Source organism: Elgaria multicarinata, chromosome 3 (assembly GCF_023053635.1).
Source record: "Elgaria multicarinata webbii isolate HBS135686 ecotype San Diego chromosome 3, rElgMul1.1.pri, whole genome shotgun sequence".
Lineage (NCBI taxonomy): Eukaryota > Metazoa > Chordata > Lepidosauria > Squamata > Anguidae > Elgaria > Elgaria multicarinata.
The window spans coordinates 20,691,243-20,697,242 of record NC_086173.1 but is presented as its reverse complement, the minus strand read 5'-3'; positions in this window follow the sequence as shown (position 1 = coordinate 20,697,242).

Below are 6,000 nucleotides of genomic sequence, written 5' to 3'. Positions count from 1 at the left end.
TAAAAAATCGATTCATAACATTTTTTTAAAAAAAGTCTGTAAGTTTATGAAGTGGATATTATATTGTTGTTTGTTTGTTTGTTTTGGAGTGCTGTGTCATGTGCCTACATATAAGTTTATGTTTTAAAGATCAAGCACCCAGCCCTCATGGTGATGGAGAAAGACAGAGGGCCGCTTTCTGGATGCAGGCTTCAGAAAGGGAAAGGGGAGTTACTTCTAACTGAATGGAATCCTTTTCCCATCTCTTTCTGTCTACTTCCAAGGTGGTTCACTTTTTGAATCTCAGTCCCTGAACAAACAAACCTGTGTGCGTGTAGTTGTGGTTGTTGTTGCTAAGTAATGCCATAAAACCACTAGTCTAAAAAGGACAGAATATAATACATGTCATCTGTCTGAGCATGGCCCATTACTCTTAAAGGATCAGAATCAGCATCAGAATCTGAAAAAAAATTTTTTTTAGAGGGGTAGCAATGTTCATATATTGCAGAAAATCTGCCAAATTTATTATGACATGAGGTTTTGTGGACTGCAGTGCATCGAGAGAGCAATCCTTTGGCAGCTTAGGCAACATCTGAGTTGCCATATGATTTGCAGATCTCCTCTGGCTGGACATCAGAAAAAACTTCCCAACTGTTAGAGCAGTACGACAATGGAACCAGTTACCTAGGGAGGTTGTGGGCTCTCCCACACTAGAGGCATTCAAGAGGTAGCTGGACAACCATCTGTCAGGTATGCTTTAGGGTGGATTCCTGCATTGAGCAGGGGGTTGGACTTGATGGCCTTGTAGGCCCCTTCCAACTCTACTAGTCTATGACTCTATGTTTCCTCCTCCATGTCCTTAGAGAGAACTATGAGCCTGGAAGAGGAGATCCAATAGTGGATCTTCCCACCGATTTCTCCCCTCCCATTTGCTGTGGAAAGATTCTCTTGTGAAGTCTCGATCCCATAAGAGAAGTCAGAGAGGGAGGAAACAGTGTGGGCTGGTTGACAGGGAGGGAACAGGAGAAGAGAGGCCAGGTTGCACAATATATGAAGGCCTCCCCAGTTCCCTCCGAATGGAAAGTCAGTCCGATGGGCTCAGAGGCCCATGTAGTGTATTATGCAATTTCAAAGAAGGCATGGAAGTGAAATTCCCTCCACCCTCTTCCTGCCCCTCCAAGCTCTTGCATAAGATAGGCAGAGGGCTGCAAACTCTGAGCCTTCTGACTGTTGGCTGTGCAACCCATAACTTTGCACTCTTGATCAATCTATGAACATTGCTACCCCTCCGCTGCAGCTTCAGAGGTTGATTCATTGGAACTCCTCTGTTTCCTCTTGCATCTCCATTCTGCTGGGCTTGGCCCAAAGGCTCCTAGTTTGACAAGATCAAAGGTCCTACTTTGGGGTCTCCAGAACAGCAGCCCAGTCTCTGGGCCACAGAAGCCACAGAAGTCAAATAATTTCACAAAAGCTTTTCTTAACATTTATTTATGTATTTATTACATTTATATACCACCTCTTAGCTGAAGCTCTCTGGGTGGTTTACAAAGATTAAAAACAGTGAACATTAAAAACAAATATACAAGATTTACAACCATAAAAAGCATAAAAATAGATAATATCCATTTAAAAACAACTATTCTGGGGTTAGTTAAGAAAAAACTCAGCATATGCTGTTAAATGCCTGGGAGAAGAGAAAAGGCTTGACCTGGAGCCGAAGAGATAACAATGTTGGTGCCAGGCGAGCCTCGTTGGGGAGATCATTCCATAATTGGAGGGCCACCGCAAGCAGCATGGTATCAGGAATGGTATCTTTTTTTAACTGGGGGTGTTGTCAAGCCAATATATTTTTGGGGAGCTTCCTCTAGGGGGATGGGAGATTCAGCACCACTATTTCAAGCTCTGATGCTACAGGAGAGCTACTTTTAAAAAGATAAGCTCACATAAGTCAAAGGGCCTTGCTAGACCTACCTTTAAATCTGGGTGTGTGGAGGGGCCAGCCCATGCTAGAAGTAGCGCGGGCTTTCACTCCTGTCTACTTCTTTTGTTAATGATTTATTATTGTTAATTATTAATATTAATAATGATAATACATGTATATTTTGTTTCACCTTTTAATTCATTGGAAAATAATTAAGGGTTTCTCCCAGAGTTGCTTAGGTGGTTTTCTCCTTCCTTGTGTTTAATTTCAGTTCTCACCTGTCATCTGAGTGGTCAATCATAAATTGCGACATGGCTCATATTTTGTTTGACAATTAATGTTCTGTTTGCCATCTAAACAGAGGACCGTTGCCAGAACTGTGGCTATGAAGGCCACTGGAGACCTGGGGGAAGCCATGCCTCATCGTCTTGGGAGCCGCAGCAATGAAGGTTCTGGCCCTCACCCTCTTCTGCGTGCTCATTGCAGCAAATGAAGCCAAAACCTTTGAGAGACTCAAATTGCTTAGGCTTCTGAAAGAGCATGGGATGGATGGATACCATGGCTACAGCCTGGGCAACTGTGAGTTTCCTTATTCTTTCTCTCCACCTTTGCAATTTCATGATTTTTAGGGCTGAGCTGAAATGGGGGCAGGGTCTTTTTCCAGAAACAGTGCACACACACTGAAAAAAGCCAATAACTCCCCTTTCTTTCTTGGACGTGGTGGAGGGGGAGATTGAGCACCATTTAGGAATGCAGAGAGGGATTCCACACAGGCCATAGCTAGAACTATGGTTTATCCCTGGATCGTCCAGGGGTCAAACCTGTTCATCTAGGTGACATACAGGGGATCCAGTGCTCAGGCAGGGGCGAACCCTGGATGATCCCAGGATAAACCTTAGGTCTAGCTGTGGCCACAGTCTTAAAAAACGATGAGAAGAACTGGGCATCATATATCACACTGTGGTGTGCTTCACCAGTCCCCCTATTAAGAGAGGTGACTAGCACTACTGCACAAAGTCGTCCCCCCCAACTCCTTCTCATTTGGGGGAAGAGAGGAGTTAGATTGTAACTTAGGACTGCCTCTCTTACAGCAAGTTTGTGTTTTTCATTTTTATTTTTGAAAGAGAGGAAGCCACTGCCTCCATAGTAAGTTGGCTCCAAAAAGTTTCAGCCCCTAAGCTTCTGGAATCCACACCCACCCCCTCCGTCCCATTTCTGGGTGTTATTGAAATGCCTTCTCCAACATATTACAGCTCTTGGCAATGCGAGATTTTCAACAATGAAGGCAGAACGCCAGGAAAATTAATTGTGGAATGAGGAGGGAAGGCCTGTAGGAAAGAAGTTGTTGCTTCGATGGCAAGTGATTCCCCCCAAAATTTCAGCCATCAATTACCTGAACACCCCCCCACACACACATACCATTTTACAGCATGATTGAAATGTCTTTACCTCAAATGGCAGGAAAATGAATTGTGAAATGTGGAGGGAAGTCCTCTAAATGTTTTGGACTTTAATCAGGAGCTAGACCATGACAGGCTTTGAAGGTCAACAGGAGAAGTTTATATTGGATTCTGATGTGAATTGGAAGCCAATGAAGAGACGGTATTGTCTCTCCCCAGACCCCAATAGAGTTTACTTTGTAGTAGCATTTATGATACGTGCTGTGGGTTTTGATCTTCCCTCCAATCCAGATGGGTGTTGCCACTTTGCAAAGGCTTGTGTGGGTGGGTGAGGGGGGGGGAAGGGGAATGGCTTTCCTGTAAGGAACCAGGATGATTTCTGTGTTGTTGTTTTGCATGCAGCAACAGAAAAGTAGGGCATAGCCACAACAGCATTTACATACAAATGACTAGGCTATTAGTGATGAAAGTGAAATAACAGATCTGGTACTGGGAATTCAAATACCTGGTAGCCAGGAGGACATTTAGCTTTTTATTATTTAAAGCACTCCCAAGCAAAACAAAACAAAACAAAACAAATTTCCAACAATGTTGCAATGTGGCATGCTCTTATTTGTGACGGAACCTGGTGTTTTATGCCAAAATGATTCACATTCTAAAATCCATTTACTGTATAACTTTGGCCACAGCTAGACCTAAGGTTTATCCTGGGATCATCCAGGGTTCGCCCCTGCCTGAGCACTGGATCCCCTGTATGTCACCTAGATCCAGGGATAAACCTTAGGTCTAGCTATGGCCTTTGTTTAATGTATACATTCATAAGCTACATGTCCCATTGTTGTTCGTTTATTTTGTTTTTGGAGTGATGCGTCATCTTCGGATGAATGTGATACCTCCTTCCACCCTTACGATCAGCATTCAACTAGTTCTTCTGTGCAAGTATTTGCATTTTGCACCCCCATGTGGTGGGAAGAATGACCTTCTTTGCATATGAATGGGGGATATTGGAAATGTGTTTGGTTATGAAAGTGGGCAGAAGTATTGGTTAAGATTCTGAGTCTCTTTGCTTGAAAATCTTTAATGAATTGTGCATCATCAAATCTCAGTTTCTATGCTGATGGGTGAATGGGAGGGAAAAGAAACAAAAAGAAGCAGAGTATGTTCCAGTGATAAGAACATAAGAACATAAGAAGTGCCATGCTGGATCAGACCAAGGGTCCATCTAGTCCAGCACTCTGTTCACACAGTGGCCAAACAGCCATCGGCCAGAGATGAACAAGCAGAACATGGTGCAACAGCACCCTCCCGCCCATGTTCCCCAGCAACTGGTGCACAGAGGCTTATTTGCCTCAAATACTGGAGATAGCACTCAACCATCAGAGGTAGTAGCCATTGATAGCCTTTGCCTCCAAGAATTTATCCACCCTCCTTTTAAAGCCTTCCAGATTGGTGGCCATCACTACATCTTTTGGTAGTAAGTTCCATAATTTAACTATGTGCTGTGTGAAGAAGTTCTTCCTTTTATTTGTCCTGGTTCTCCCACCAATCAGTTTCATGGGATGACCCCGGGTCTTAGTATCTTGAGAGAGGGAGAAAAATGTCTCCCTATCCACATTCTCCATACTGTGCATAATTTTGTACACCCCTATCATGTCTCCCCTTAGCCTCCTCTTTTCCAAGCTAAATAATCCCAGTTGATATAACCTTCCCTCATAGGGGAGATGCTCCAGCCCCTTAATCATTTTAGTTGCCTTTTTCTGCACTTTTTCCAGCTCTATAATATATTTTTTTTAGGTGTGGTGACCAGAACTGTACACAGTATTCTAAGTGTGGTCACACCATAGATTTGTATAAGGGCAATATGATACTGGCCATTTTATTCTCAATTCCTTTTCTTATAATGCCTAACATGGAGTTTGCCTTCTTTACAGCGGCCGCACACTGGGTGGACCTTTTCATCAAGCTGGTGTCTACCACAACCCCAAGATTTCTCTCTTGTTCAGTCACTGCCAGCTCAGATCCCATTAGGTTAAGAGGGTTGTGCTGCACCAACATCCATGTCCAGTAACCAATGTGGACAGGCTGATAGCAGGAGTCATCTTCATGCTGGTCTCTTGCAGGGTTACATTGCATACTTAAAGGAATAGGCATCGCAGGTAGAATACAGCAGATTTCTCTCCAACACGGACCCATTGAAACATTGGAGTCTTGGCAGCATTCTAGCTTCAGATGGAAGCTGAGCATGCATGAAACTCCCTTTCAGAAGAAGGCCTCAGATATATTTATTTTTTTATTTATTTCATGTCTATCCCACCTTTCTTCTATCATGGAATTCAAGGTGGCTACATGTGGTTCCCAGGTAGTCTCTCCTCCAAGCACTGGCCAGACCCAGACATGCTTTGCTTCAGAAAGGAGCCCGACTTTTGTGCTTTCAGATGTTGATCATAGTGCCCATGTAGTTTCAGACCAGGAGAAGTGCTCCATCTGGTATTGTTGTTTCAAGCCATTTAAGGCTTTATAGGTTAAAACCAGCACCTTGAATCAGGCTCAGGAACACACAGGCAGCCAGTGCAAGTGGGCCAGCATTGTTTTTATATGCTCAGAGTTTCTGGTCCCAGTTATTCATCTGGCTGCCACATTTTGCACAAGCTGTAGCTGCTGAACACTCTTCAAGGGCAGCCCCATGTAGAGTGCATTGCA